Source organism: Nylanderia fulva, unplaced genomic scaffold (assembly GCF_048542155.1).
Source record: "Nylanderia fulva isolate GAGA-0341 unplaced genomic scaffold, ASM4854215v1 Scaffold1432, whole genome shotgun sequence".
Taxonomy (NCBI): domain Eukaryota; kingdom Metazoa; phylum Arthropoda; class Insecta; order Hymenoptera; family Formicidae; genus Nylanderia; species Nylanderia fulva.
The window spans coordinates 4,826-15,954 of record NW_028189658.1 but is presented as its reverse complement, the minus strand read 5'-3'; the positions used below and the strand labels follow the sequence as shown (position 1 = coordinate 15,954).

Sequence of the window (11,129 nt, the reverse complement as noted above, 5' to 3'; positions counted from 1 at the left end):
CACTTCCAAACCCCAAATCCCAAAATTTGAAGACACTCCTATCCTGGTGCCCCGTTTCTGGACGGGAGGATTTTCAACGGCCTTCACAACTCTTTTCTAAGGTTACCAGGTGGGGGATAAATTCCTGCGCTCACACTCGTACAGCCAAGGGTCGATATGTTGAACTCCCGACGATCAGCCTCTGGCCTGACCTCTCAGCACTCGACCGCCCCCATCGGGCCCTGCAACCGTCGAAAAAAACAGAACAAACACCTTCCCCCAGCATGTAGGGGTTTTTCATGGAAATACTTGACCTCAACCATATAAAGCCGGCTCCCCTGTCAACACTTATCTCTACAACGAACCTGCTACCTTCCCACCCACGGGGTCCTGACGAAAGCATGCCTCTACTAATTGAGGGGGGCTTCAACGGTTCGGCTCCTTGGCCAACGGCGACTGTCTAAACCGTTTCTGATCGGGACCCCCTGCTTCCCCCCCCTAGCTGAAATCCTACTAGGGCGAAAGGCCCGGACGTCTTTGCAAACCGACTTGAAAAAAGTACCGGAAATCCGGTAATCCGATGTCAGAGCCGAAACTTAAAAAAATTTTGTGTAAATACAACTATTATGGGGGTAATAATGGGACCCCATAAAGTTGAAAATTTCCACCGTTTTAAAATTTTGCAATTAAAGAAAAAATTTCTTCTTTTGGAAATTTCTATTGAAAAATAAATTCACAAAATTATGTAAAATTATAAAAACTTAATGTAAAAATATTTTTACAATTGTTTTTTAAACATTCAAATATTAAATTTTACACAACCAGAGGTAAGGCAAAAAATGAAAACTTAAAATATTTTCACCTTTGTATTTTTAAAAATAGAATTAAAATTCACATGCGAGATTATGTTTACCACACTTTTTGTAAAAAATTCGCATGTTTGTGATAAAACACTTTAAATAAAATTTTTTACAATTTTCAGGAGATTATACCATTGTAATATATATATATAAAATATATACATATATATAATTCTCATTTTCCGCGTGTTAAAGAAATACCCTTTTTTTCAAAACCTTTCAATCATTTTTTTTGACAATGTAAACAAAAAATAAAAGATACATATTTCTTTAAATGAAATATATAATTAAAATTTTCAATGAAATATTAAAATAATAACTTTTTTTTTTGATCTTTTCAAATTTTTCATATTCATTTGCAAAAAAAAATTTAGGGGAAACCCTAAAAAATTTCTTTTATATCCCAAAATAAAACTTTTAAAAAACTTTATATTTGCTAAAAAATAACCCTTAATTATTTATTTAGAAATAAAAAATAAATATTTATTAAAATTTTAAAGAATAACTACGAAAAAAAAAATGAAAAATATAAGGCCAAACTTACGGCTAATATTCAGATTTCGTCAACAAACCATTTATTCATTTATAAAATAAAACTACAGTCATTTATTAAAAAACGCAAATACAATCATTCTTAAACGTTTCGCCGCACGCGGTCTTTTTTCAGTATAATTATGAAATATAAATTTTTAAAATTCACTAAATCGAAATTTAATTTTTTATTCAAAATAAATTTTTTTGAGCAAAAAAACGCTGTTTAAATCCGTCCGGGCCAACAATGTTCGCCTCGTTTTAATCCCTGATTTGTTCGATCTCGGATAGTTTAAAATCGTTAATTCGAAAAATTTAACCCTTCCGTGGCGCTGGCGATTAATAAAAATTACCGTCAACGTACCCAAAATTTTAAATTGTTCCCCTACTTTGGTAGTATGCTTCCTATCTCTTTCTTTTTGAAAATTTTTGCTCTTATTAACATTTTTAAAGGATGACACAACAAACCAAAAATCAAAGACACTCTTTTTAAACTCTACTTGATCGGAGAGCGGCTTTTTATAATGATCTAATATTTTGTTTTACTCGTTAATGCCTTTTGCCTTTATTATTTCTTGTTCGCTAATATTCCAAATATCAAAATCGACTCGCTAAGTAACCATATTTTTGTTTAAATTTAGTCCATTTTTTTTGTTCCTTGATATGAGCATCTCAAAATAAGTCTTTTATAAAATTATTTTCGTTGTCCTGATTTTAAACCCTTTCCCCAAATTTAAAAGTATGATTTTCATTTATTATTTTTTCAAAATTCTGAATTTTTTCGTTGATCCAATCAATATTTTTTTTTATGTTTTTTTCATTCCGTCTCCTTCCTCTTTTTTTTGGCCACTAAGATGCATTACATTATTGCAACGATCTTTAAACCCTTCGAATTGCGATGTTTAGTTTTATCTTTCCCTTTTAAAATTTATCCAGTTTGTTGAGACCCATCCCCCCATAAATTTTTTATTTTTTACCGGGGAACCATCATTTCTGAGATCCCACTATAACGGAATGACAAAAAATTTTTTATTGACCGATCATTTCCTATACTTTTGTTCTTTCTATTTTGGCCTGTCTCCAAAAATGCCCCCCTTAAATATGTGTTTTTCCGATGTTTAATTTTGTTAAAAATCAGATCAAAGGGAACCCATTGCTTCTGATATATTAAAAATTAAACTCCAATTTTTATTAAAAAATTGGGGATGTATAAAATAACCGTCAAGTTATTATTTTCCCAAATTTTGGGGCAAAAGGGGTGGTTTAAATAAATGATAACGCCTTTTCCTGAGAAGGTTTTTTTTTGATACCAGTCTATATATTTTTTTATTAAAATAATTTTAAGTGAAATCAAAAAATTCAAGCTATGGTTAACCTTTTGTTCGACCGGATTTAATTTTTCATGAGGGGGTTTTAAAATTTCACACTGAGCCCTATTAGTCATAGGGGGGCCACTATTATGTCTCCACATAACGAAAATAAACAAACTTCCAAATTCAACCTTTGAGAACTGTTCCTAAAGATCTGCATAACCGGTTGCAATAATGGTGAAAACGGTGCCCCCATAGGGGCCCCAAACTCGTTTATAAATTATGTCTAAAATGAAAAATATGTAGAAGTCTTGAATTTTATACCCCCCAAAAAACCTTTTTTCGGTATTTTAGAAAATTTTTTTCCCAATGTATCCATTATCGTTAATACCGTCAATCGCAAGACCCAAAGGGAACGTTCGTAAACAAAAACACCACCCCAAAGGGAAAAACATCCTACATTCCATAAATTTTTTTACCAGACATATGCTGTAAAAATAAAAACTATTTTTAAATTTGATTTTTCGTTTTGGGAGGCTATTCGTAAGGTGTTTTGAAAAAACACCCACGAGTAAAGCTGTTAAACCGATAACGATTCAAACTGGATAGTTTTCTTTATGGTTTTTTAGGAAACCTACGTTTTTGGGAAAGGGAGAAATCCTAAACAAATTTATAAATTCGTTTTTTGAATTAATCTTCCTTAAGCCCTCTTAAACATCTTAAAATCTTTCCCTTATTTTTTTGCCGGATTTTTTTTAACAAATGTAAGTGTTGCACTTTTAAAACGTTTTCCATTTTTTTAAATTAAGAGATCTTCCATTGCCACCGTGCATTACCCTTGTCCGCCGTGTGAATAGAACATTCGGATTGTCTTTAAAAAATTTTTAAAATTAATCTCTGGGTGCCCAAGAAATTTTTTTTGACTTACGTCATTTTATCCTTCGTGTTCAGAAGTTGTGAAAATTTTTGAACCGCGATATTTTCTGTTTGTTGTGAGTTTATTAATTATTTCTTTTGCATTACCTCTATGCCCCTTGTTTTTTGGCGGGAGGGTTGAAACTTTTATAAAAATTTTTGAAAAATTTGGGGTTATTTTAATATAATGAAATGTAATTTTTTAATTTATACATGTAAAAATGGTAAATTACAAAAATCTCGAATATTTCTTTGATAATTTGGGCCCCTTGGGGTCACCGTTATCACCAAATTATTGCAAACCCGGGTTTTAAGACTTGAGGGTCCTTCTCAAAGCGTTGAATTTGGAATGTTTGTTTTTTTTCGTTATTGGATGACTAAAAGTTTTCCCCCTATGACAATATGACTCGATTGTGAAAAATTTTAACAACTATCTGAAAGACTAAAATTCACGTCGAACAGAGGTTAACCATAGCTTAAATTTTTTTAGATTTTTCCTTAAAATTATTAATAACAAAATATATAAACTTTATCAAAAAAACCTTCTCAGAAAGGACTTAATTTTTTAAAAACCCCCCTTATGCCACAAAAAATTGGAATAAAATTTTAACCTTTAGACAGATGTCTATTTCTATCACATCCATATTTTTTAATAAAAATTTGGATTAATTATTTAAAATCTCGAAGCAAAGGTTACCCCCTTGGGTTTTGATTTTTTAACAAATTAATCACGGGTAGAACACTCATATTAAGGGGGGCATTTAGAGAGACGGCCAACATAGAAAGAACAAAAAATATAGGGAAATGACTCGGGCAATAAAAATTCTTTGCATTCCTAAAGAAAGGGATCTCAGAAAAAGGTTTCCTCGGTAAAAAAAAAAATTTTGGTAGGGTTAAAAATGTCTCAACAACTGGGTAATTTATTAAAACCAGAAAATAAAAATAAACATCCAGAATTCGAATGTGGTTTATAAATCAGTTCAAAATTGTAATCAAAACTTTTGTAGGCCAAAAAAAGAGGCAATTGCAGACCGAATGAAAGAAATAAAAAAATATTTGATTGGGCCAACAAACTTTATAATTTCTGAACCATAAAAATAACATCAACTTTTTTGGGGCAAAGTTAAGATCATGGACAAAGAAAATTTTTTATAAAAGACCCCATTTCTGAGATCTCATATCAAGGAAAAAAAAAGACTAAAATTTAACCAAAAAACTGATTATTAGGGGAGTCGTATTTTGATATTTTTGGGTATATTGCGAACAAGAAAAAATAAAGGGCAAAAAGGACATTAAATAAAAAATGATTTAGTCATTATAAAAACCCCACCCTCTCCGATCATGGTTTAAAAAGACGGGCTTTTTTGGGTTTTTTGGTTTTTATGTTCATCCTTTAACTGTTTAAAAATTGGAAATTGTCAAAAAGAACGATGATGGGAAACATACTACCAAAAAAAGGGGGTAATATTTAATTTGGACTCTTGATCGGTAATTGTTTAAATTAATCGCAGCGCCTCGGGAAAGGGGTTAATTTCTCGCATATTAAAGATGAAATCCGAGATCTAACAAATCAGGGATCCTTTGGGCAACATTGTTTTGGGCAGGACGGATTTTAAAAACGGTTAAATTTCTCAAAAAAACCCTTTTCTGAATAACAAATTAATTTCGTATTATGTGAAATTTTAAGAATTTATATTTTTAATTTATACGAAGAAACCCCGTGCGGTCGAAAATTTATAAATGATTGTAAAATTTGGGGGTTAGTTTTAATTATACGTAGTTTTTTAATTTATACATTTAAAAATGGTAGTTGACTGAAAATCTCGAATATTTAGCTCGATAATTTGGCCTAAATTTTTCACTTTGTTTTCAATTAAAGAGCGACAATGTATTAAATTTATTTTTAAAAAATAAATTCTTTAATTTTAATTTCAAACAAAAAAATATTAAAAAATTATATTTAAAAAAAAAAAAAAACTCATATTATAATTTTTTCAAAAAGTAAAAATATTGTAATATAATTTGAATACTTTATAACCAAAATCATTTTTTTCTTCGAAGTCATCAAATTTTAGTTAAAACCCAAGAATTCTCATTGCAAAATAATATATGTAGCGTGTTTTTTAAGTGGTTTTTATTTTTATCTTTTATATGAACTTTTTATAGACTTCCAAGAAATAGAATATGGGTAATAATTTATTTCACTTTTTTGAAATCTGAAACAATAAAAAAAGTACTTAAAAAAAAAAAAAAAAAAAAAAAAAAAAAATAAAAAGGGGTTTAATTTTTAAAAAAAATAAAGTTATATAAATTTTTTTTAAAATAATAAAGCTTCTTTTATTTTATTTTGTTACTTTATCTTAGCAAAAATTTTCTTGATCTAATGTTTTTCAATTTATTAAAAAAAAGACAATACTTTTTATTTTTGACACCTTTTAGATTTTGAACCAAAAAGCTGGATGAATATTTAAAAAATTTTTTTTAAAAATTTCTAAACATTACTATTTTTTGGGGGTATTTCCCTATTGAAAAAGTAAAATACAGTATAAAACCCTATCGCGCGGAATTCGCAGCGAATATCCATTCGTCGCGGAAGGAGAAAAAGTCTCCTGCGGAATATCGGTTACCTTCGGCGCGATTTCTCCGTTTGATCACAAAAAAAAAATTTGCAACAAACAAATAAATAATAAAGAGAAACTAAAATCTCAATTTAGGTTGGGCGCCAGGTGCGGCAGCCGCACCGTCTCTCAATTAATAATTCGCGGGACGCTAAGTCTTAATTTCCTCGGACTTCTTGTCCTAGCCCTTTCGCGGACGTCAATCACGGGAGAGAGAGAGATCGCGACGGCAACTTTCCCGCTCGGCTAGCCTCTGTGCGGGTAAGGGTTCGGGTGCGTGGCGGCGAGAAATCACCCTAGGAATTAAAGTTAATAAAACATATATTTAAATTTGGTTCACAAGACACATGAGTATATAATATAAAGAAATAAGCGGCGTGCACAGACGCACGATTGAGAGTTCGGTGGGGCACCACGCCCGGTGGTTCGCCGTGCCGAGTTATGAATAATCTTTAACAAATTCGCGGCAACGGGGTAGTGTCCCCGATAACAAAAAAAAGGATTAATTAAATCGGCGACGCGCCACCGGGTATATTGCTCCACGCCGCGGGCGCGTGATCCGCGCGGTATGCGCGACAACAAAGGGGCCGGCGTAAGGGCGCACCGCGTGCGCCGTACCTAAATTCCACACACAAAATCAAACGTAATCACGCCTTTTCGTTTAAGCCTTTACAACCTCAATACTTTACAACATTAATACTTTACATTATCAATACTTTAATGAGCCCGAAAGCGTTTATGAGCTCTTTGATTATCGCTTCGAACAATAATCGGCAACGCGTAAATCGCGGTAATTTTCGCGCGACAATGTTACGCGCGAAGACTGTCCACGCGGGAGAGAGAATATGCGGAAACGCGAGAGAGTGGATGGGTCGTAATTTCTCCCAATAGGGTCTCGTTACGTTACTAACGCGACTCGACAATAAACGAATCTCTCGCAAATTTTAAAACGGCCGGCAACTAAGTCCAGCGTAATCTATTAACGATAAATGATTCGGAACCCATCCACCCTACTACCTTAATTCGGCGACAGCAGGATGACCACGTCGTCTCACCAGTCCTATGACGCTCCTTAGCGTCCTCTCCCTCTCTCGCTCTCTCTGAGTTGCGCTTCCGTTCGGGACTTCTGCTCTCCTCGGGCGCTCGCTAGACAGTGCCGAACCGGGGGCCCTCAGGAGACACGTCGGTGACCCAATTACTTAGATAGGCCACTCGCGGCGCTATCCTATCAGGTCGGCCGCGCGCGCGGCCTCGGTGATCCTTGCGGCCGCGCGCGTAATTATCCTTACCCGCGGAGTCCTGATCCGCGGGTTGCCCCTCGTAGGCGGTCGTCGCGGCAGCGCACGGCAGGGCCGCTCCTTGCTCTCCTTCGGGATTCCGGATGTCCCGGGGGCGGCAGCTCTCCTGCCGGCGCTCCGTATGCGGGGACTCGGGTGCTTGTTGCACCCGAGTGGCCATCCCCTGCTCGCTTCTGGAAGGTACAAATTTTGAGGCAGTGGCACCTACTCCGTTGTCGGATATTTGGTGAAGAAATTTTTGATCTTGGGCTTACCGAGCGTGTCCCTGACGAAGGGGGTCCCCGTCGTCCTGCTTCCCATGCTCTCCTATCTTTCCTCCAGGGTTTCTCTCTCGGCTGAGACTCGTCGCACATCCTGTCTGCCGCCGAAATAATCCTAACTCTCAAAACATACGAAAACGCGAAGCAGCGGGATCGCGTCCGGTCCCGCGCTTTTCGCACGCACGCTCTCTCTCTCTCTCTCACTGTCTCGGGAGAGCAGAGGTCCCGTGCCCTCCCCCGATCGGGCCATTCAGCCCTTGTGACGGACAATTTCAATTTGTCACGTCACAATATATATATATATATATATATATATATATATGTATACACGTATGTATTAGTACATAGCATTTACGCGTACAAAGAAAAAAAGTTATTTAAATCTCTACTGACAGTAACTTAATTAATCCAGCTACGAAATAAAAATATGCACACGTACACACACACATATTCTAACGTTTTTTAGATATTTAAAACACTTAGATAAAAAGAGACATTATATTTTTAATAATACTGCTAACAATAAAAAATAGATTCATATGCAGCACCAGACAAGTAACACAAATTTTGTTAATTATACTATTTTTTAAATTTATGTTATATTAGATTTTAGGTATTTTAAATTTGACATTATGTATATATGTAAACATTTCTTTTAAATAGTAATTAATCGATAACACATGCGTAAGAAAAATTTTATTTATTCCACACAATTTTATCAATCTCTTCATTTTTTCTCAATTACAAAAAATTCTGAAACGATAAAATTACGTTAATGTATCAGTTTATCGTTATTCGCCAAATCTTGTACTTCACTCCATTAGGTATAGTACCTGCAAATATAAAATGAAGATACCATTTTAAAACCGGTTTAGATTCGACGCTCGCAATAATTATATCGTGACTATTTATTTAATTGGGAATTTTAAATAGTGATAGATCAGATGTCGCTAATACTATTTAATTTTTTGTTCTTGATTTTTAATATATATATATATTTTTTTTCTTCCCTCTCGCGAGAATCCAGGAATTATTTAACCACGCGAATATTTCCAAAACTCAGTTATTTTTAATTGTTCGCATCTGTAGTGGACATTTCTAAAAACCAGATTTCGCGGACCGCAGTAAGGCAAGCGTGAAATCGGCGGAACCGCCGTTTAAGGCAAGAAGTGGTTCGGATTATAGAAAACTCATTCGTGTCCGACCCGATCCCGGTTCATAGAGCCCTCCGTAACAAGCTAGGACCGTGGGTCGGGGAACATAAAGACTTGTAGCATTCATCATCCACACCTTTCATTTACACTCTACACTTTTATTACACCTTACACTTTTCACTGCACTTTTACACTTTTTACATTTTTATACATTTGTAATAACTTCAATTCATTAATATACATAATGTTTTTAAGAAAAATCAATATTTCCATAACAACACATTCATTCATTTATTTGTTACATATTAATTCTTTTTGTTCTTTCGCTTTATACTTTCTATGAATAAACATTACTTTTTCAAAGATCTGGTGAATTTATTTATAAGTCGCTACATTTTTGGTGACCCCGACGTGATATTAAAGCCAACGTGATATTAAAGCCGACGTGATATTAAAGCCGACGTGATATTAAAGCCGACGTGATATTAAAGCCGACGCATTTTAAAGGCTGATGCGGAATAAGTGCCAAGTGATCGTCGTAGACTTCTGCGAAATATTATCATCGCTTGGAAGAATTGCTGGATATCCTGATTTTAAGAGATTCATTCTCCGGATCTTTGAAACATCAGAGGCAGATTAGTCCTTCACGGAAATTCTCAAATCATTTTATCGGATTCCTGGAACAAGAGGAAAATGCCAATCGATAGATCACCAGTTAGACCCTGTTCGGATACACAGATTGATATGGATTTGGCGAGCGGATCAAATCAGGTTGGATCAGAAAATATTAATATTTTACCTTCTCAAACTGGACATCAGGTGAGTGATCCTATGTTACAAATTCACTCAAATGAGTTTCGTTTATTAAAACTACCGACTTTCTGGCATAAACAACCTAAACTCTGGTTTGCTTCTATTAAAAGTGAGTTTACGGTTTATCGAATTCGATCAGATGATATTAAATATAGTTCTGTCATTCGTCATCTTGATGAACAAGCCTTAGTAAACATATCTGAAGTCATTGAAAATCCACCTAAAACAGATAAATATAATTATTTAAAGAAAATATTAATAAATCGCTTTACGGATTCAGAGGAAAAACGTTTGAGACAAATATTAGCTGGAATTGAACTTAATGATAAAAAGCCTTCGGAATTACTTCGAGAAATTCGTCATTTATCTGGAGGATCTTTAGCAGATAGTGTTTTGCAAATGATTTGGCTTCAACGCTTACCACATAGAATTCAAACGACTTTAGCCGTAGTAGAGGATGTTCCTCTTGTTAAACTTGCGGAATTAGCCGATAAAATTGCTGATCGGGACGGCGGTTTGCAAGTCGCGGAAATTTCCAATAATACAAGTAATAAATCTTCGGATTTCGCGGATTTGCTACGAAGAATCGAAGCTCTTGAAGTTTCTCGTCGTCGAGATCGTTCCAAAAGCCGGTCTAGAGAGAATAGAAGATTTAGATCGTTATCGCGTAAGAAAGACAAATCAAATAAAGATATTAAAGATACATCAATTTGTTTTTACCATAAGAAGTTTGGTGATAAGGCCAAACGATGTACTTTACCTTGTTCTATGTCCAAAACATTCTTGGCTCCACAGGAAAACTAAAAACGCCGCTTAAGACTGAGGCTGCTTACGACGGTGTTTCTAACAATCGCCTCATTATTTTCGACAAACATTCAAATTTGAATTTTCTTGTCGATACGGGCGCTGATATATCGTTGTTACCTAAAAAGGTTTTATTGAAGCCGTGGCATACTAATTTAAAACTTTTTGCCGCAAATGGTACTCAAATTAATACTTACGGTTCTAAAACTTTAATTTTGAACCTCGGTTTAAGGAGAGAATTCAAATGGAAATTTTGTGTCGCGGATATTCAACGTCCTATTTTAGGCGCCGATTTCCTTTGTCATTTTAATCTCCTAATTGACATTAAAAACAAGAAATTGATTGATAATGTTACCGGTCTTATGAATACTGGAAAAATTCAAGAAGTTGCACATTTGTCAATTTTTACCACATCTCCTGATTCTGTGTACCACAAATTTTTAACCGAATTTCCAGGACTCACCCGTTTTTCTCCAATTTCCTCGGTAAAAACACATGGTGTTGAACATCATATCGTTACGGAAGGTTCTCCTAAATTTTCGACTCCCAGAAGACTTACTCCTGAGAAACTTAAATGTGCCAAGGAA

At 34.6% G+C, this 11,129-nt stretch overlaps 1 long non-coding RNA gene across 1 annotated transcript; it reads right to left on the bottom strand.

The window, feature by feature from the left end:
* Nucleotides 1-9,371: 9,371 nt before the first annotated feature.
* On the bottom strand, nt 9,372-10,826 carry LOC146724205 (uncharacterized). Its single transcript, XR_014924170.1, has 5 exons — nt 10,740-10,826; nt 10,499-10,662; nt 10,160-10,372; nt 9,725-9,958; nt 9,372-9,602 (listed from the first exon to the last, which is right to left on the bottom strand). It is a non-coding gene; the product is annotated as an uncharacterized LOC146724205 (long non-coding RNA).
* Between the last annotated feature and the right edge of the window lie 303 nt (nt 10,827-11,129).